We start from the raw sequence: 23,781 nt of genomic DNA, 5'->3' as shown, positions 1-23,781 counted from the left end.
AACAAAAAGTGCACATTTATTTCAATATTACAGTAGTAAAACCCTGAGAAGGTGTGACGGAAGTGTCTTACATGGCAACTGCCTTCTGTCTGTTGCTGCGCCCCCTGACAATGCACCCTCCTCTGTCTTTTTGAAGGCCACTCTTGATGTGTGTTTGTTTTTCTAGCAGCCGGAATACCCTCAAAAAGCTTTACTTCTGGGAAATATGATTTACGGTTGCAGGTCTTTGAGAATCCAACATTTCTAATATTGTAGAAATAGAACATTTCAAAGCAAGTTCGGCTGGCTTTTAATCTCCCCCAATGGTCTGTTACTTTTATGATTATTTAAATAGAACTCAATATTCCAAGCTCCCTTATTCTATATATCCTTTAAATCCTCAGCACCATTAATAAATAGTAAAATAACCTCCGTTACAAACTATGGATGGAAACTTCAATATAAACAAAAACATGCTATGAATTAGCCGAAAGATGCCACAAAACTCATGTACTAAAATCCATGCATGTAACTCAAAGGAGAGCTTCTTTTATTCTTTATTTAATATTATTTTGGACATGATTGTAAGTGTGTCCTAATGAATTCTAAGTACTAATCCATTTACTTGTCAATAAACCAACACAAATCCTACTCAAAGCTATCTGAATAAAACAAGAGAATATAGAATAAGTGTGAAAGTTTTTTCTATTGCAAGGAAATACGCAGCTAATGTTATTATGACTTACCTAATATCTCAGCTTGTATTTGAAACAAAACGTGGGAAGGCTTTAGGTAGGCTACAGCCAGAAACATTGTCAGCAGAACTAATTTAGAGTGGACAACTTGTTGGTGAGGGAAGGTATAGAAGACTAGTAGAACAATGTACACAACTGAAAATAGATACATTTTAAAAAGGTGGAATATAGAGTTATTTAGTATTTTACATAACTGCAAAACTCCTATGTATAACTGTATTACAGTGCATTTTTTACAGTTGTTTATAGTGTTGACTCTAACCGTGCAGGGATTAAGTTACATCAAATATATACCATTTGAGAAAACAGGGGAACATAGTTTCAAGAGGTTCTTTCTCAAATTTATTTCACATTCCCCCTACTCTTGGCGCTAGATGCCTTGGGCCTCCTGGGCCCGCTTTTCATGGTCTTCAATCCACTGTTTTCACTGTGCTTAAGTTTTCTCCTAACCTCAGTTGATGGCAGTGATGGATATATTTTTGTCAAAATAATTGGCTGCTTGAAAGAAAAAATTTCACTAACTAAAATTAAGTGACTTGGAATACCTGCTCTTCTAGAAATGTCAGACAAAGGCCATGTTGCGGAGTAGGAGGCAAAAGACATGTTAGATGAATTTATTATGAGTTATTTTTCATTTCTTTCTAACTTTCAATAGCCAACTTCCAACGAAATTCATTAGCTTGACATAGTTCTCATTTATGTCATGTCTAATTTATACTAATAAACTAAACTGGATAGGTAACAAATTTACTATTTCAAGCAAAATGAAGTAAACCTTAATTTAGTAATTGCTCCAGGGGAAAATATTTTTGCTCCAATGATCAGTTTAATTATCTCAGTTGTGACCCTTTCATTTATAGGATATGCACTTTATCCTAACAGAATTGCCCAGAAATCTTAAAGAAAGTAAACCTCAAGTTTGCAAAAATTTCAGGAAGAGCAATATTTGTGCTCCCTATTATCAAGCAGTTGTCTCAGTACTGACACTTTTGTCTTTTGTAGACGAGGAATAAAAATGGAACAGATAGTTCACACTGCTTTTTTTATTAAAACCTTCAGTATTAAAATGTACAATTACTTCTCATTTTTCTCAATGGCAAGTTTTTTAAGATACAGAATTCTATTTAATACCAGATACCTTTTTTAGGAGCAAGAGAAAATATGGGTGTAAAGTGAGAACAACAGTATAACAATCTGATTTTGTTGAAAGTTCATCAGGATGACTGGAAACACAGGTTGGGTCATTACTGTGAGAGTTCTATGTCCACATGATGCCATCAAATCAAATTCTTTGTGGAAGTGTTTGTTTCTGTTGATGTAAAGGGAAAGAGAAACAACCAAAATTTGAATCACTGAAAACTTAATATACGTGTCAAATAAAAAAATCTAACTCAAAAAATTTGATTAAAAAACACTCCTGGTAAAAGAAAGAAAGAAAGAAAGAACACTCCTGGTAATCTAGCTCTGTGTGTGTGTGTGTGTGTGTGATAAAAGCAATATTTTGAAGAGAAATTCACTATTTATAATGAATCTTGCTTCAGCCTAAACTATTTAGCTATAGAAGCAATGCAATGCAATACAATATAGCTATACAGTAATATCCTTTTTCTATAACTTGGGAACAAAAGTCACAAAAAATATTTTGTGTTTAGTTAGGACTTCCACACTGCAGAACCATTGGCATGTCAAGCTACTTCGTTTTTCCTGATAAAACCCCAGATGACCCCCACCATTTCTTCTTTTCCTGCTAGTCTGTTACTCACCTGTGCTTCCATTTTAGTACATGCGGACTGTTAAAATAAAATATTATAAACTAGATTACTTACAAACAACAGAAATTTCTCACAATTCTAGAGGCTGGGAAGTCCAAGATCAAGGCAGATTTGGTGTCTGCTTAGGGTCTGACTTTTGGCTCACGCAGGGCAACTTCTCTCACATGGTGGAAAGGGCAACAAGCTCATTTGGGTTTCTTTAATAAGGGCATTAATCCCACTCCTGAGACCCCATGATCATGACACAACCACCTTCCCAAAATCTTACCTACTAATATTATCATCTTGGAAGGTAGGATTTCAACATATGAATTTAGAAAGGCACGAACATTCTGTACATAGCTGCTTCTGTACCTGGTGTCTTTAATCAGCAGCTGCTGCCCCCATGACCATTGATAGAGCAACTGATGCTAACTTTCCGTACTTCTGGCTACTTTTAATGATATTTCTGCTTCCATAGCCAATGTGCTATTCCATCTGGGGTTGAAGGAGAGGGCTACTAAGCCTATAAAGCTGGGGTTATTTTACTGTCAGGGTGGCCTTGGATTATTCCTGTTTCTTATGACTTCCTATTTAAAAGCATGGAAAGAATTTCTCCAATGATGAGTATGAGATTTGAAAGGCAACATCCCATGTTTTCACACAAAAGTACCTTTTCCTCTTCAACCAAGAATTGATGTTCTAGGACAGAATCCAGACAGCATTCCTCAATAAGAAAACCTTAATTTAAATTTAGAGAAATATTTGCTCTGTTAAATTATTTAGTCCCAGAGTATAGGAGTCTGCTGGTCTTCTTTCAAATAGGCATAACATTCTGGCACTTTCCTTACCTTGAAACAGCAATGTAACTTTACATTTTTTATCAGAACACTCCTGATCACCCCTCTTTGATAATTTTAAGATTTTTAATTTTTTTATATCATTCCTTTTCCATTGTAATATAAATCAGTTTGTTTCCATCAACAGGCATTCAAGTGATAAGAAAGAAGCAAGATAAGAGGCTGAGTGGTTTTTTTTTGTCTGTTAAGGCTGAAGGTCTCAGACTTCAATAATATTAAATAATTGTCTTGGGGGATCTTAATTGCCCAATCATTAGTGCTATTATTATTTTCCTAATTAGGAAATGTTTTGGCAGTCAGATTTACTTTGCAGAGTTTTAAGAGTATTAGAGTGGCTTCCCAAATTTAGACGACAAGTTAGCAATGGAATGGAGACTGCCAACAGCTCTAATCTATCAGACTCAGCTGGTCCCTCGTTATTTGGCCATGACTGTCATGGTGAAAGATGAACTCTCTTATACTTAGACTGTTAATATAAATGAGCTCTATTTCACATTGAGATGTCTTGATTGAGAATTCCTGAGATGACTCAGGTCAATTTTCTGAGAGGTTACAACTAATTGAGAACTTACAAGTGAGTATAAATAGCTTAAGCGGACCGTTTTAATATGACATACTTTACTCTTGGGTTGAATTTCATTTGCTACCCTGAAACCAATTATTTTGTTTTTTGAAATCTTTCCAGATAGATATCTTACAAAGTCCCAACTAACCAAAGCATAAATGTCTCTCCTAGTAACAGACGTTTTAGAGATATATTGAATTGCAGTGTGTAGTGCTGATCCCTTGGGCACCCCACTGGAAAATTCTTTGTGTCCTGAGAATTACCTAATTATTCCTTTTCTTTGTCTCCTATCTTTTAATCAGACTTTAAATTCTCTCTCTATGATTTCCTTGGTTTTATTAATGGGACTGCAGGAAAAACTAAACCAAAATCCTCCTTTGCAAGTTTGAACAAATTAAACCAGTTTTTTCTTCATATGTAATTTATTTTTGATATTGTTTTTCTTTGTATGATGATTTTTGTGTGGCAACTCACATTTTTAAAGACTCAAGATAGATTACAGAACTGAAAATTATTTTTCCCTGTTAACATTACTTTTCTGTAATTAAAAAATAATGTCCTTTTAAAAAGATTGCTTTACAGTTATATATAATTTTTAATAATTTTATTATAAAATATATTAATTTTTATTGGGTTTTGTAAAAGAAAAATGACACTGGATAAGTTAGACAAGGAAGACTTTATTCGAGACTATTACAACCGATAAAGAAATTAAACTCGACTCTCTTGAAACAAAATGTGGGAAGGTCTTAAGCACCTGCATGAGCTAGTGGAAAAGTACTGGAGAGCATTGGAGAAGGGTTGGTCATTGTGATTAGCCTTGGCCCTCTGTGTCTGCTAATCAGCACTTGTTGAAGTTAGGCTCCTATCCTGTCACAGAGAAGGGAATAGGGGCTCTATCTTTTTTGATAATTTTAATATAAAAGGATGGCTCTCCGGTGAAAAGAAATTTCTGGTTTGTAAAATTGACAAGAAACTAGAAGATTTGCATCTCAAAGAGGCAGAGAAAGAACTTACTTACAACTGCAAATTCTCTAATGTAAATGCAGTAAGAAAAGGGAAGAAGTCAGGGGCCTATTGCCAGGAAAAGGCTTGTCTAAACTTTAGTCAAGTTGAGAGGAATAACCAAGGTCATCTAGGTCAGTTCAATAATTACTAATAAAAATTATAAAATGAATTCAGTATGACAAACAGTTCGTTAAATACCTGAATATTTTCAAATTAATATTTCAGTGTCAAAATATCAGGTTGCATTTTGCTAATAGCTTTAAGTGTACCAATGCAGAATCTAATAATGAAGCTGAGCCCATAAAGAAGTATTAAAATTTTCTAAAATGTCTTTATATTTCAATGTATAAAAGTAAGAAAAATAATTAGTATTTTATATCAAGTCCATAAGTTAAAATTATTGACAAAGATAATTAACTTGTAACCTATTTATAAATGTGTTATCTTTAAATCTTGATTGAGTATCATGGCTTCTGATAAAATCTTAGGTTCTCTACTTTTCTGCAGTGTCATGACCTGTGAAGGGTCTGAGATTTTTTATGCTACCTACCTGCAAGCTAATAAGTTAGCTTGCTATAGTTTTATGGATGTAGTGAAAGACAAGATTCCAGGACCATACACACAGGACTTTATTACCAATAGTGTGGCGGTCAGCACAAGCTTCATGTTCTCATCAGTTCTCTTGGCCTTCAAGTCCCATGGGGAGTGACGTGGATGCAGGCCCATTGCATATATCACATACAATTGGTATGTATCATAGCTGAAAACCTTTGAATTTAGGAAATCCCCAATCTTATAAGGATAATCTTATTATCATAATCAGGGAACACATCTGCCCTCTGTCCTGGAGGAAGACACTATCTTTATCTTTCAAGGTTAATCTTGACAAGATATTCTAATAGTAAAAGCTTATACAGCATACAAAAACATTATGCAGAGTTGTCTCCTAACCTGCAGAACTGATATTTTTTTACCTCGATTTTTTTGCCATCATACCACATTGTCCATCTGGTACTTTAATACCATTTTATTATAAAAGTTTAATATGTATATATATATATATATATATATATATATATATATATATATATATGTATCAGCTTGAATCTATGGTTAGTATAGGGTTTGTTGAACCCTAATCAGAAATTCATATTCTAGAGGAAGCTACATAAGTATGTCAAATATCATTTTTAAAATCTACATTACACAATTGTTAATTAGCATAAGATTTGTTGCGATGATTTTTTTTTCTTGGCAAAAGAAGTGGTGTTCAAAATATGTGATTGATTGGAAAAATAGTACCAGCATTCTCTCTGCTTGAGAACAGCATAAGAATTCAGCATGCTCTAGAAAATAACATTTTCAGACCAGGACTCTAAGTGAGCAATTTTTATTATGTGTTTTCACCACTTTATCTGAGAGGACTCTGTAAACTCAAATGACTTATTACAATTTTGATTAGATCTTCCATCTTGATGTGTCATCCTAGGAGCAAATCTTAAAAAAACAGGATTCTTGTCAGAATGTCTGTAGATAAAGAGTGGGGATTTTACTAAGCCTAGGAGAGCTAGTCATGTAAATATTTTCTTTTCTTCTTGTTATTTAATGCATATACAATTGCCAGAATGAGGTCTAATAAGATATGAGACTTGCTTTCATTCTCACATACCACCTGGCTGCAAAGTTGTAAAGAAAGAGATAGGCATATTAACCTTCACCTTTGATGACATGAATCTACTGAAATTTATCTAAAGCACCTGATACATGTCATATGACTATACTGGCTTAGATCAGTTTATAATCTCACAAGGATGCCACTAAATGATTAACACCTGGCTTGGGAAGGGGAGGGGAATATGGCATCCTAATAACTTTGGTGCTGTAAGTACTCCCACTTTGACCTATTTTTAAGCTATTATAGTGATGCCACTGAACAGGGAGTTGGGAAGATTCGTGCATAATTGGCTTTCATGGGCTAGTAAAATCCAGCTCCAGTAAGAGCTGCTTCAGCACACCACTGTGAGGTACTCTAGCTTTTCTTATAAGCTAATTATAAAAAGTGAAAATATTCATTTTTGGAGAAGACTAATTCTCGCTTATTTGGGGGAAATCAATAACTCAACTTAGTTGCAGAAACATTAAGTTACACTGGAATTTAATTGAAACCTCAAAAAACATACATATAAATTTTCACTGTTGACACTTTCACCATGAAATTTGACAAGGATTCCCACTTTTTCTCTGATGTTTCCATAGCATATTTATTTGTCCATGTTAAAATAGTAAAAATTTATAAATATTTATCTAGTTTTAATAGTAGGAAAACAAAAACAAATTAGTACATTACTACAGGTTTACATCATCCAATTTAACAAATAGAAAAGTTCTTGGATTTGAGGCAAGAACTCTTTGAAGTAAAGGTAAAAGACTCAAACGGTTTAAATACTGTAAGTAAGTTACTCTGCCAAAATGCATTAACCTCCCTTTGTTAGTCTGGAATCTCCGTGTGTCTGCTGCAGGCAGCACTACAGAGTGGTTGATAGGTGCAGTCTGCGATCTAGACTGATGATTTCTGCAGCAGCATTCAAGGGTGAGTTATTTCAGTCTGTGCTAGTGTGGCTGGAAAATTTACCTTCACACAGCTGCAACTCCATTTCAGTCTGTCATGATACACTACACTGTGACTGCTTCTTCATGAGCCAGAGTATCATTGCAACGTGGTGGCTAAAAGTTCTAACCTCTCAAACACAATTGCTAAAGCCAAATGTCAAAAGGAAGAGAAAAACTACAAAAAAAGTATTAATGTCTTCTTATGGGAATGAAAATACCAAAAAGAATCGAGGGATGCAAAAACAAATACATAAATATTGGTATAGATTTTTTCTTCATTTTAATTATAATAACTTCTATGCTTCATCAAATGCCTGAAAAATGATACAGAGTATTTGAGATTATCTTGTTTCTTTTTTTTCACAACTTTTTTTTTAACTTTTAAGTTGAGGGGTGCAAGTGCAAGTGTGTTACATAGGTAAACTTGTGTCATGGGGTTTATTGAATAGTGTTCACCCACGTATTAAGCCTAGTACCCATTAGTTATTTTTCCTGATCCTCTCCCTCCTTCTACCCTCTGATCTCTGAAATGCCCCAGTGTTTGCTGTTCCCCTCTATGTGTCCAAGTGTTCTCATAATTTAGCTCCCACTTATAAATGAGAACATGTGGTATTTGATTTTCTGTTCCTGTGTAAGTTTGCTCAGGATAATAGCCTCCAGCTCCATCCATGTCCCTGCGAAAGACATGATCTCCAAGAAATATGGGATTAAGTGAAGAGACCAAATCTACGACTGATTGGTGTGCCTGAAAGAGATCAGGGGAATTGAATCAATTTGGAAAATATATTTCAGGATATCATCCATGATAATGTCCCCAACCTGGTTAGACAGGTCAACATTCAAATTCAGGAAATTCAGAGAATCCCAGTAAGATACTCCATGAGAAGATCATCCCCAAGACACAAAATCATCAGATTCTCCAAGGTAGAAATGGAAAAAAAAAAAAAAAAAAGTTGAAGGCAGCTAGAGAGAAAGGCCCCATAACCTACAAAGGGGAGCCCATTAAACTTACTTATTTCACAATTTTTTTTTTTTTTTTTTGACACAGTCTTGCTTTGTCATCCAGACTGGAGTGCAGTGGCGCGATCTCAGCTCACTGCAACCTCTGTCTCCCAGGTTCAAGCATTTCTCATGTCTTAGCCTCCTGAGTAGTTGGGATTATAGGTGTCCGCCACCATGCCCGGCTAACTTTTTTGTATTTTTAGTAGAGGTGGGGTTTCACCGTGTTGGCCAGGCTAGTCTTGAACTCCTGATCTCAAGTGATCCACCCACCTCAGCCTCCCAAAGTGCTGGGATTACAGGCGTGAACCACACACAACTTCTTAAAACATATCTTAGTACAAGAAATGAATCTATAAAGTAAAAATTAACGTAGTCCCTTGGTTAATTATTTGATTTAAAATTACTGCTTGGATCATTTATGACAGAGAATCTTCTGTTTAAAATCTGTGTTCTTAAGTGATACAGATAAGTTTGATACAGTTTTTTTTTTTCATTTTATTTCATTTCTGTTTTTAGAGACAGGGTCTCACTCTGTCAGCCAGGCTGGAGTGTGGTGCTGTGATGCTGGAGTGTGGTGGTGTGATCATAGCTCACTTCAGCCTCAAACTCCTATGCTTATGACATCCTTCCTCCTGCCTCAGCCTTCTGAGTAGCTGAGAATACTGGTGTGAGTCAACATGTCCTGCTAATTACAAAAAAAAAAAAAAACATGTAGTGATGGTGTCTCACTTTGTTGCCCAGTTCTGGATTTGAACTCCTGGCCTCATGTGATCCTCCTGCCTCAGCCTTCCAATTCCAATCCTCCTGCTGGGATTACAGGTGTGAGTCACCAGGCTGGAACTTATTTTGTAAGTAATCAATAATGGGGCCTTATATCACTAGAATATGGGAATGAGGTTCAATGAATATGTGAATATTGAGAAATTATGTGAAAAGTTTTGTATATATGGGTAGTTTTGCATTTATCAGAAGATATTCAGGAGCACTTATCAGTTTCTCCAAGGGGAATCTGACTTTCAGAAATTAGGAACCAATACTCTAATTTGCATATTGAAGGAATAAAATGAATATAATAAATAGTTACATAAAGATGGACATACAAATATGTCTACTAAATTAATACCGCTCGTCAACTTGATGGGGTACTATTGCCCTTTCAGTCTGAGCTGAGCGTGCAACCAGTAAAGTCATCTCACTGATTTGGATAGAAAGACTGTTACAGGAAACCAAAGTAAACTTGCAAGAATATTTCCTACACAAAAGACACTATACTGATTCTGATTTTTATTAGCAGATTATCAAAAATAAGCTTCTCAGCTGAGGCAGTTAATATTTCTGACACAAAAATGAGGAAATCTGCTGCAGAAAATAATTATAGCCTGAATATATATGTAGTATGTATATGTGAATATATATACAGGTATATATATATAGTATATACACGTGTATAGCATATATGTATACAAGTGAATACATACATGTATATACATAGAATATATGTATACACGTGTATACATATATAATGTATACACTATATAATGTATACACTAAAAGGAGTGTATGCATGTATATTGTATATGTATATATACTATCTACATACATTGTATACGTGCATATATACTATAGTATATATGTATATATATACATGTATACGGTATATATGGTATATATATACCATATACGTAGACATGTATATATGTATATATAGTATATAGACATGTATATATGTATACATATATAGTACATATTCATGTACATGTATATACATACGTACATGTATATATGCTATATATGTATTGTAGACTATATAAAATATATAAATATAAAAAAAGAATATATTCATATATTATATATACATTTTTATATTTCTACATATACGTATATAATATATAAGAAATACATAATAAAATATATGTAATAAAATATACATATTTATATAACATATAATTATATATTATACATATTTATATAACATAATTATATATTTATATATTTTATATATCATATATTCAGTCTATATAAATGTATATTGATATTTTAAATATATATACAATCTTTGTATATATATGAAACATAAAAAGTTGTATATATTGATATATTTATAAATGAAATGTATAATCTTTTTATATATTTATATATAAATGTATATAAATATATACATGTTTTATGTATATAAATATGTAAAATATGTAAATATGTAAATATACATATGTATACATATATATGTACATATACATGCATATGTATATATTTATGAGATATATATGTATACATGTATACATATATACAATATATGTATATATTATATATATACAGTACATATATGTATACATATATACATGTATACACTATATATGTACATATACTATATATAGTATGTACATATACTATATATAGTATACATATAGTATACATATACTACATACATATATGTATATATACACACATATATACATCTATATGTATACATGCATATATGTATGTATACACATATATACATGTACATGTATACACATATATACATGTACATGTATATATGTGTATATACACATATATACACATGTGTATCTATATATACGTATATATGTATATACGCAATATATGTATATATTGTATATACGCAATATATGTATATATTGTATATACGCAATATATGTATATATTGTATATACGCAATATATGTATATATTGTATATACGCAATATATGTATATATTGTATATACACATGTATGTACATATTGTATATACATATGTATGTACAAAATATACATGCATATATACACTATACATGCATATATACACACTATATATACATGTATATACACACTATATATACATGTATATATACACTATATATATGTATATATACACAATATATATGTATATATACACATGTATATATACATATATACATGTATATACCTGTACTATATATAGTATATACCTATACTATATATAGTATATAACTGCTGCATATACATATATATACACTGTATATATACACTGTATATAGTATATGCCTATACTACATATAGTGTAGGCATATACTATATCGTGTATACGTATACTATATATCGTGAATACATATGTACTGTTTTTAATATACATATATAGTGCATATGTACCTATACATGTATATACATATATGTACATGTACATACATACATGTATATATACTATATATACGTACATGTATGTATATGTATACTACATACATGTACTATATACATAGTATATATACATATAAATACATATGGATATATGTATATGTAAGTATGTATACATACGTACATACATATATCCAGATAACCATATGTATTTGTATGTGCATATGTATATGTATGTATATATAGTACATATATACGTATATATACTATATATGTATACATATATACATGTATATATGTATACGTATATATACTATATATGTATACATATATACATGTATATATGTACTGTATATATACATATATAGTACATATATACTATATACATGTATATAGTATACACATATATAGTATACATACATGTACGTATGTACTATACATACATACATGTTCATATACACAAATACATATGGATATATGTATGTATATACTATGTATACATCCATGTACTATACATATGCATAGATGTACGTATATAGTATAGAAACATGTATGTATATAGTATAGATACATGTATTTATGTATATGTACCTATATATGTATATGTACATATGCACTACATATATATAGTATATACATATACAGTACATATGTATACACAATATATAGTATATGTATACACTATATATAGCGTATACATGTATACATATATGTATATACGTATATATACATATGTACATATACTATATATAGTATATATACTTACTCTATATATGTATAGTGTATACATATGTAGTATATACGTATATACTGTACATATATGTATATATAGTATATATGTATACATGTATTAGTATATATGTATACATGTATATATGTATATATTTGTATATAAAATGTATATCAATATTGTATATATTTATATATAAAATATGTAAATTGTATATATTTATAAATGAAATATATAAAAGATTGTACATATTTATATACATAAAACATATGTTGTATATATTTTATATAGAAATATATAAATATATACTTTTTACATGTTTTATATATAAATATATACAAAGATTGTATATATTTATAAAATATAAAAAGATTGTACATGTTTATAAAATATATATTGTATATATTTATATTTAAAATATATACATTTATATTGACTAAACATATGATATATAAATATATATAGTTATTTATATATATTTTATTTATTATATATGTCTTATTATATTTATATATTATATGTATATGTAGAAATATAAAAATATAATGTATATATAATATATAAATATATTAAGTTTATATTTTATATATTTTATATGTTATATATTATATAGAAATATATATTTTATATATTATAGAAATATATATATTTTATATATTATATAGCACTATCATATATATTGTATATATTATATAGAACTATCATATATAGTGTACATATTATATAGAACTATCATATATAGTATATATTATATAGAAATATCATATATATTTTATATTTCTAAATAAAATATATAGTAGAGATTTCTATATATATTATATATGGAAATATATAGAAGTATATATAAGAGATATAAGAATATATAATATAGAAATATATAACATAGATATGTATAATATATATATTTTATAATATGTAATTATATATTACAGAAATATATAATATATATTATACAGAAATATATAATATATAACAGAGAAATACATATTATATATGTTATATAGAAATATATATCATATATTTACATATGTGTATAATATAAATATATTTAGTGTATATGTAGTACATATTATATACACTATATATACAATATGTACATTATATACATATACATATTACATATACATACATATGTACATATTACATAATACATGTTCCATATACATATATACTATATATACTATATATACATATATGCAATATATAATATATACTATATATGTAGTATATTATAAATGTATATAATATGTACTTTTTTTAACTTTAAGAAGTCAAAAGTCTATGAAATCAACAGTAGGGTAAAGCATCCAAGCACGGACCAGATATCAGTATTTTTATAAAACTTACAGGTATATATAAGGTGAAGCAAAATTTGAGAGAACCCTTTCTAAGAGAAAACAAAACAAAAAAACAAAACACCTCATTATCTCTGTCTAAGGAGGCCTTAATATTACCCTCAGCATGGCTAAACTTTAGGCAGCCTTCTTTCTCATTCAAGATTCTGACCTCCTTTTCCTTAGACTATTTACTTTATAAAACTTGTAAATACTCTCTATGCCCTTTTCAGGTATAAATCGTTTTTAAAGCTTCTTGACAGTTTTACGACCCAACAGTGTCATTCTCAAGGACCTACTAGTGTAGCCATTTCTTTGAAACTTTAGAATGTAAATGCTGAAGGAGATACCACCTCTATCTTACAGTCTCTATGAAAGAGTAGGAATCTAAGGTGGACCCTTTGTTCCAAAGTGTGAAATTACATTCTGTCATGGAGGTAAGAGACAGCTTACTCTCTTTTGGGTAAGGCCTAAGCTCTTCCTGCCCCAGCCCTTACAATCTGTTCTGCTTTTTGTTTAGTGGAGTTTTGACTGCATTTTTGTCTCTCTCCCCTATTGCATAGCCTTGAATAAAATCTTCTCTGCTTGTTTAACTTTGGTGCAATTTTTGCTTTGATTACTGTAAGAATGGGCATTAGCCAATGAAACTACTGTTTCCATACTAATTTACTGATCGTTTGCATAAAGCAGATAATAAGACCTACTTGCCCTGTAGGTTCTCAATCACAGAACATTTGAGAATCACCTGGGGGGGACCTAAAAAAAGCTCTGATATTAGACATTTCACAAGGTGATTCAGATTTCATTTGTTAGTGGGTGGGATCTCATGGTGGGTAGTTTTATATTTCCCCAGTTGATCATAATGTGTTCCTTGGATTGCAAAACAGTTAATTATTTTGTGCTGATGCATTAGTAAGACTATCACAGAAAAGGAAGAATAAAAGATTCAGGAAAAACATTTTGAAATGCAGACCTGAAATTGTGACCATTAAATACTTTTCTTTTGGATAGTAGTGTTATTATTGGATTGTATTTGTTACTAAAGGTTAGTTTTATAATTATTTTATGTAGGTAAGTTTTTACCTGGTGACGTAAGTACGATCGTAGCAGTCCGTTTCTTTTGAAGTGAGTAACAGTCTAAGAAAGAAATTGAGATATAAAACAATAAATCGCCATTTATATCAACAATTTTAAGACCCTAATTGTCTATTTAAGAGACTAAAAAAATTGAAGTTTTGTGCATTTCTGAGGGGTTTGTTGATTACTCAAGGCTTAAACAGAGATACAAACATCATTATTTTTTATTTCTTTAGATATTATTAGTTAATAAAAGTTTTCTACAAATCACAGAAGAATTTCTTCTATTTGTAGTTTCCAAATTACATAATAAAATTATAAATGTTTTTCTGCAGAGAAAATTATACTCTGCTAAAGTGTATAGAGTAAACCAGAATTTCTAAACAGTGATGCTATTGACATTTTAGGCCAGAAACTTCTATATTGTGGCAGGGGTGGTTTTGTAGATGCTGTCTTGTGCATTGTAGATGTTTAGCAGCATTCCTGGCTTCTACATACTCAATGCTTTTTTTTTTTTTTTCAAAAAAATGAAATGTGATTGCAGAGAGTCCTTCCTATGGAGGAGACATTATGCTAGAATTTTCACACAGATTATTTTATTTAACTCCAAGAACTACTCCATGAAATAGGCATGATCATCACCTTCATTGTTTTACAGGTAAGAAAACTAAAGTTCACAGTGGTTAAATTGCTTGTCCATAGTTGCATGTGTAGTAAGAGGGGCTAGAGAGTAGGAATTTCATATCATTTTGAGCTCTTGAGTTTGTAAGCATCGTTTTTCTTTAGAGTTATCTCCTGGTTTTCCATGATAGAAAGTCTTTCTTGGACTTTTTTTTCTGGCGCAAGCATTCCTTCTCATACTTAAATTCTTCACAAATATCCTTGACTTTTCTATTAATTCTAAATTGCAGTCTATAGTCCCACAAACTGTAAAAGTAGGAAATGTTAAAATGCTTTGTTTAAAAGCATTCATTATTACTTACTTACATTTCTAAATGAATGTAAGAAACGCAATAACTTAGCAAACAGAAAGTTCAATCAGATTTGCTCATGCAGGGGTCTTATGATATTTCAATGAAGATTGATGTCCATTCTATGGCTAAAGTGGCAGGACACAAAACATAATAGAATTGTGCAAATTTTCCTAATTTAATTCGAGGAGTTCTGAACTTCTGCATTATCCAAGAATCACAGAGAAAAAGTAATGCATTCCAAGCTATAAGAAAGTGCCTTCCTTGATTAGGTATGTTATCATACTGTGGTTCAGCTCCTGTTTATTCTTGCATTTGTTCAGAGTTATGCTTTTGAAGGAAATCAAAATATTTCACCCCAAAATATACTTATTTAACATATTTTGACATTGCTATTAAGAGGGCTTGTAAACAGAATGAGCCCTGCAAAGCTGTCTTTTGTGGGGGAGATTTGCATCTGTAGAAAATGTGCATCGATGTGGCCGGGTTTCTCTGAGGCCTTCCCTTGTGGAACCCTAACAAACATTAATTTCTGTAAGGGTTTGATGTAAGCCACATACTCTTCTGAGATTAGCGTATTTTAGTACCACATTATCTCTTATACTAGTCATTGCAATGACAAGAAAATAAATAGAAAATTCAGGCCAAAAGCTATCTATCAATAGTAATTTTTAAACTTCCACAGCAAAATTCCTACCTTTCAGGTATGTTTACAATGATGAAAAAACTATTTTCTAATTTTTAAAGTTGTATCCTTGATATAATGAGATAAAATGTGGATTTAAAACCAGTGATTAACAGTGTCTCCCCAATAACAAATAAAAGTCAGCTTTCAAGATCTCAAAGAAACATTTACTACATCTTTTGAGGGTTGCTACCTGTGGGTTTCCACCTACGTAACAAAACCATCTTTGCTAGCCAGGTCTCCTCTTTTTCCCTCCTGTAACCTGTTTTGCCACTATAACCTGTTTTGTCAGAGCCAAGCCTCATACATTCTGTAATCTCAGTATGGCATATATGCTTCTGAACCACACTTGAAGGTTGGGGTTACGTAATCACTCCGTGGTTCTTCCCCATGTGCATGTTGATACATTTGTATGCCTTTGCTCCAATCAATCAGTCTTTTGTGAGTTGATTTTACAGCAAAATTTCAGAGGACAAACGGAAATGTTTCCATTGGTCCCTACACTTTAAATGTATACATTTTAAATTTATTACCAGTGACTATATACTTATATTTTAACAATGCTACTGCAAAGTAACAAAAATGTGAAATATTGAATGTATGGCTTAAGAGATCTACAATAAATGATTATGTGAAGTTTTGCTTTGTTTTGTATCTGTAGCTGCTTCTTGAATTACCTGTCATTTGTGATTCTTATTACCTTGCGTGTGTGTGTGTGTGTCAAAAAACATTTTCAACCTTAAAGCAGTGCGAGTTTGATCTACAGTTGTTTCTGATTCAGTCAACACTGAGCTTAAGTATTAATTTTGTGAATTTAGTTGCAAGAATAAAAGGTAGCTGGAGAGGCTGGGAGTTCAGGAGAATGCCTCAGTCTCCACTGACTTTCACAGTAACACTAAATAAACCAAGAATCTAAGAAAACACCATGTACTTCATATGCGGTTTCAGACTAGTTCACCGTACGCTTGTTACTCAATGTTTGTTCTTAAGTATTTTTAGCTCTTTGGAGCTTTTTAAAAATGCAGAAACCTAGGTCCCATTCCAAAAATGCCACTCAAATTTTTTTTTAACCATGTCCTTGGGGATGAGACTTACTTATCATTTCTTACACCTACCAGAACACAACAACTCATAAGCCCTTCTTCCCATGTCTAGAGATTCTGGCTTCCCCACTGTAAGAACTGAAGATACTGCAGCTGAATTGATGTCATGAAAAGGCCTTCATTCAATTAGAGTGGGTATCTTGTGTGGTCTCTATTTAATAACTTCCACTTTTGTACATTTCAATTTCTGTATGTGCTCTGAGATAAATAGCCAGAGTCTTTAAGCAAGAGAGACAACAACTAAAAACAACAATGAAAACTTAGTTACAGCTACAGCGATATATAGGTCTTTATAAAAGTAGCAGTTCCATTGTGCAGGCAGTGATAAATGTAAAACCATAAATTCTGGAAATAGTCGTGGTAAACAGATAGAAACAAGAGTGGTTCACAGATAAGGATATGAAGCATACTCACTGTATTTTACCAAAAATGATGTTCCTATATTTTGTAGACCAGAGAGCCTTTTTAAAGGAAACAAATTCATAACCAAATACCATCTAGAATTACCTCTATTAATAAATTGTCAATGTAATATTTTAATTAAAACATATATCACTATTACGTATTTTCTTCTCTGTATAATTTTATAAAATATCTATGATAAGAAAGAAAATAATGGAATGCATTTTCTTTAACATATTATCCTACATTATACTCTTTCTAATCTCTAGAGACTTTTGCTCATTTTAAACACCTTTATATGCATGGCTCTCATGTTTTTCCAATGACATTTATAATTTACTGCATCATATTCTCTTTATTGAGTCTCTTGAACAATAGAAGTTGAAAGAAAGATAAATGCTCAGCATATTTGCTTATTTCCTATATATAACTAAAATATATTAGCATATTTATACCTAAATTGATACCAAGAAGTAACTAGGTAACATCAAAGAAGCTATGTAATTTATTTCATTAAAGTCATTTTTGATGTAGTAATCAAGGTTATGATTTCTCCAGTCCATTGGACTTGAAGTTTACTAAGTGTGGACATACAGTATAAATTATTTTACTTTTAATAAACTATAGTTTTAGCAAGGTAAAATTTGATAAAAATTTTACATAAAATATATTTTTACTTCTGACCAATAAATTATGATACTAATAGTACATGGGCTTAGACATTATCCATGTCACTCTATTATCAGTTTTTACTTATTCTAAATTAATAGGTGGAGACTTTTTAAAGGTGTTTTAAGGTTTATGATACTATATGTAGTTAAATTAATTTATTTTTAACATGTTCTCCCTCCTTATTATATTAGTTTGATAATTATCTTAAGCCCCTCAACTTTGTACAACACTTAAAATTTAAGGCATAGAGCAAATTAAAGAAATTGTATTGGTGTCAGGTCTCTATAAAGAACTTTCAAGGGGAGAAAATTTATTTGTGGAATACATTGTCTGAGGAAATCAAAGAATATTTTCAAAAATAATGAAGGCTCCAGAATTATTATTCTTTTTGCCTCTCAAACATAGAATAGAATAGAAAGTTATACAATAGAAAGTGAATAGAAGAGAGACTAAGGGGAAGGAAGAGTTGAAGGAAGGATCAAAAAGAGATGATAAGGCAAGAGGACAGATGAGAAAAGAGAACAAGATCATGGTCTCTGAATCTTCAACACTGAAGAACGGTGACCTTAAGCATGCTTCCTGTCCACTGTTAAGACTTAACCAAATATTGAGCCCACTCCTATCACTCTTGCCCTGCAGAAATCATAGATATATTTGGACGTAGCATACAGTAAAAGAAAGAAGCAACAAAAATTAACCTATACTCACCAGTAAGGAAACTATACTTCCAGACAATCAGCACAACAAATCCAAGTTTGTTGATTGATGCATTTCTGTCAAATACAGAAAATAAAATCAGCAGCACAGCTTTCTCTTATAGGTGTACTCATTTCTGCAGTCTGTTACATTTTGTGCAGTGTCTTCTATACCGTCTCTCCTCTTACGGGGTTAAACTACTTCATACCAATATGTAAGTGCTTTTGCACTAATAAAGAAATGAAATCTTGCTCTTTTTGTTCTTTGACTGTAGCGTTGGCTGTGGAGATTCTCATTCCAAGCCCCACTACAATGTTTGATTTAAAATTTATTTCTAAAGTAAATGTATTATATAATTTAATTCTCCTTACTTATTAAACATAAGAAATACTTTTGATACAAGGTGGGATTATTAATAATTTATGTCAATAGCCAGATACATGCATTTATTTTTATGCTGGAAAGTTCATCTCCACCATAGAACGGGAAGAGACCAGTTCTCTTTCCAATGTAGGGATGAAGAGACCCAGATTAAACTTTGGCTATACTTCCCTATCCTCACCTAAATATGGGGATAGCAACCAATATTTGAGGATTCTTCTGAAGGTAAAATTTAAAAAGATACAACATGTTTAGAAGTGTCCTGACATATATTTGGTGCTAAACAGTTATTAATGCCTGTCTTTCTTATTAAAGAATGGCAGGAAAAACATCGATGATAAAATAAATTTCAACTGGAAAACCTAGAGAAAATAATAAGTTTCTATACAAATACAACTTGCCAAGACTGAATCAGAAATAAATAGAAAATCTGAACTGACCAACAACAACTAGAAAGATTTAATCAGTAATAAAATGTCTTCCAACAAAGAAAAGGCCAGGACTAGATGGCATCACTGCTGAATTCCACCAAACATATGAAGAAGAACTAACAGCAATTATCCTACAACTTTTCCAAAAATTTTAACAGGAGGAAATTATTCCTAATGTATGCTACAAAGCCAGAATTATCCTAATATCAAAACCAGACAAAGACCCAAGAACAAAAAGGGAACCTAACGACCAATATCCCTGATAAACATAAACACAAATATTTTTAACAAAATACCAGCAAACTGAATCCAACAGCACATCAAAAAGATAAGACACCATGATCAAGTGGGATGCAAACATAGTTCAACTTGTGCAAATCAATAAATACAATATATCACAACAGAATGAAGGACAAAAATTATATGATTATCTCAATAGATGCAGAAAAAAGTTTGATAAAGTTTAAGAGCCTTTAATGAGAAAAAATCTCCACAAACTTGGAATAGAAGGGAGTTTCCTCAACATCATAAAGGCCATATATGGCACAATCACAGCTAACATCATACTAAATGGGGAAAAGCTGAAAGCCTTTCCGTTAAGAACTAGAACAAGAAAAAGATGTCCACTTTTGTCACCATTCCTATTCAAAATAGTGCTGAAAGTTCCTGCCATGATAATCAGAGAAGAGGAAAAAAAGAGAAAGTAAATGAAAAAAAAATTCAAAAAGGAAAGGAGGAATTCAAATTGTCCCTCTTTGAAGATGACATGATCATATATTTAGAAAAACTTAAAGACTCCACTGAAAACCTCTTACATTTGATAAATAAATTCAGTGTCATTGCAGGATACAAAATCAACATACAAAAATCAGTTTTCTATAAGCCAATTAATATGATTTGGCTGTGTCCTCACCCAAATCTTACCTTGAATTGTAGTTCTCATAATCCCCATATGTTGTGGGAGGGACCTGGTGAGAGGTAATTAAATAATGGGGGAGGTTTTCCTCATGCTATTCCCGTGATAGTAAGTTCTCACAAGATTTGATGGCTTTATAAGGGAGCTTCCCCCTTCACATTCTTTTCTCTCCTGCTGTCACGTGAAGAAGGACATGTTTGCTTCCCCTTCCACCATGATTGTAAGTATTTTGAAACCTCCCCAGCTGGGCAGAACTGTGAGTCAATTAAACCTCTTTTCTTTATAAATTACCCAGTCTCAGGCAGTTCTTTATAGCAGCATGAGTACTGACTAATACACCAATAATGAAATAAATGAGAAAGAAAAAGAGGCATTCCCATTTATAATAGCTACAAAAAATTAAAATATTGTGGAACAAATTTAACCAAGGAGGTGAAAGACCTCTAAAAGGAAAAATGCAAAACGCTGATGAAAGAAATTAAAGAGAACAGAAAGAAATGGAAAGACATCTCATGCCCATGGATCAGAAGATTTAATATCATTCAAATGACCACACAATCCAAATCAATCTACAGATTCAATGAAATCCCTATCAAAATATCTATGTCATTTTCACTGAAATAGAAAAAAAATTCTAAAATTTGTATGGAATTTAAAAAGAGCCTTAATAGCCAAAGCAATTTACCCTACCTGACTGCAAAATATATTACAAAGATATTGTAACCAAAATAGCATGGTATTAGTATAAAAACAGACATATAGATCAATTGAACAAAATAGTGAACCCAGAAATAAACCCATGTATTCAAAATCAACTGATTTTCAACAAATGCACCAAGAACATAGATTGGAAAAAGACACCTTCTAAAATGAATGCTATTGGAAAAACTGCATATTCATAAGCACAAGAATAAAATTAGATCCCATATCTCTCACAATATATAGAAATTAACTCAAAATCAACTAAAGATATAAATGTAAGACCTGAAACTATAAAATTCCTAAAAGAAAACATACGGAAAAAACACCAGGACATCGGTCTAGGTAAATATTTTATGGCTAAGAACTCAAAAGCACAGTCAACTAAAACAAAAGTTGGACTATATTAAACTAAAACTCTTCTGTACAACAAAGGAAACATTAAGGGAATAAAGACACAATCTGTTGAATATGAGAAAATATTTGGAAACTATTTATCCAACAAGGAACTAACATCCAGAATATACAAAGAAAACAAGCAACTCAACAGCAAAAAAGCAAATCCATTAAAAAGTGGTCCAAAGGGATGAATTAGATATTTCTCAAAAGACCGATTGCCAACCGCTATATGAAAGAAAGTTCCACGTTGCTAATCATCAGAGAAATGCAAATTAAAACCACAATGAAATATCATCTTATTCCAGTTAGCATGGCTATTATTTAAAAAGTTTAAACACAAACAACCAAAAAAAAAAAAAAACAATGCTGGTGAAGATGCAGAGAAAAAAAAATCTTAAACACTGTTGTTGGAAATGTAAATTAGTATAGACATTATGAAAAACAGCATGGAAGTTTCTCAAAACACAAAAAATTGAACTACCATATGGTCTAGCACTTCTGCTACTAGATATTTATTCAAAGTAGAGGAACTCAGTATGTCAAAATGATATTTTCACTCTAGTTTATAGCAGCAGTATTCACAATAGCCAAAATATGGCATCAACCTAAGTGTCCCTCAACAGATAAATGAATAAAGACTATATGGTTTATATACCCATTGGAATACTACTTGGTCATAAAGAAGAATGAAATTCTGTCATTTGTAGCAACATGTATGGAACTAGAGCCCATGATGTTAAGTGAAATAAGCCAGGTACAGAAAGACGAATATTGCATGTTTTTACTCATATGTGGGAGCTAAGAAAGTTGATTTCATGAATGTAGAGAGCAGAATGATAGTTAACAGAGGCTGCAGAATGTATGTGTGTGTGTGGGTGTGTGTGATGAAGAGCTGTTGGTTAATGGGCACAAGCATACTGTTGGATAAAAGGAATAAGTTTTTATGTTTGATAGCAGAGTAGAGTGACGAGAGTTAAAAACAATGTGTTGTATATTTCAAAATAGGTAGAAGGGAGGGCTTGAAATGTTCCCGACACATTGAAATTATAATTACTTGAGTACCTTAAATACCTTAAATATGCTGACTCAATCATTACACATTCTACGCATGTATCAAAATATTACGTGTATGCTCCCCTTACCAAAAGAGAAAGATAAATAGAAGAAAAAGCATTCAGCGTAGTATCGTGGTACCTATATACACTTTACAAAAATCTTTTATCCACACAAGAAACAATTCTTTATATAAAATAGTCTTTTGCCTCACACATTCTTTTATAAAGGTATATGTTTCACTCTTGCATTGAGCTCAAAGAGGAACTTTGTAGGAATTCTTGGTTTTAGTAGGAGGAAAATGCACTTTCCCATCGAGAAATATAAAAGTGCATTAAGTAGCACAACTGTCCTTTAAAATTTCAGAGGTTAAAAAGCCAAGGATGGTAAACATCTGAACTACAATTCTCTCTCCTGGAAGGTAGATTTTTACACCTTCTCTAGTGAGCCTTAAAAATAAGAATTTTTAAACCTAGAACACTCTGACCTTTTACATTAAACCCAATGGTCAAGCAATTTTTATAGATGCATTGGTTTTAATAATCATAAATCCATTAAACTCTTCAGGTATGTGCATGCACATTTAATGTGCCA

At 31.4% G+C, this 23,781-nt stretch overlaps 2 long non-coding RNA genes across 6 annotated transcripts in view; one reads left to right on the top strand and one right to left on the bottom strand.

Annotated features, from left to right (window-relative positions):
- Positions 1-23,781, top strand: part of LOC134810405 (uncharacterized) — a 361,094-nt gene that overhangs the window by 319,010 nt on the left and 18,303 nt on the right. The window contains exons 5-8 of one of the 5 annotated variants that reach the window (XR_010158338.1): positions 9,272-9,378; positions 13,936-14,139; positions 15,324-15,437; positions 17,591-17,669. This is a non-coding gene — a long non-coding RNA (uncharacterized LOC134810405). Of the gene's footprint in view, positions 1-9,271; positions 9,379-13,935; positions 14,140-15,323; positions 15,438-17,590; positions 17,671-23,781 lie in introns of those variants that run through there. The other 4 variants (XR_010158337.1, XR_010158339.1, XR_010158340.1 and 1 more) reach the window with 4 other exon arrangements.
- LOC134810406 (uncharacterized) lies at positions 554-19,387 on the bottom strand. Its single transcript, XR_010158342.1, has 3 exons — positions 19,321-19,387; positions 14,786-14,839; positions 554-2,043 (listed from the first exon to the last, which is right to left on the bottom strand). It is a non-coding gene; the product is annotated as an uncharacterized LOC134810406 (long non-coding RNA).

Source organism: Pan troglodytes, chromosome 6, assembly GCF_028858775.2.
Source record: "Pan troglodytes isolate AG18354 chromosome 6, NHGRI_mPanTro3-v2.0_pri, whole genome shotgun sequence".
Lineage (NCBI taxonomy): Eukaryota > Metazoa > Chordata > Mammalia > Primates > Hominidae > Pan > Pan troglodytes.
This window is presented reverse-complemented; position numbering and strand designations above follow the sequence as displayed.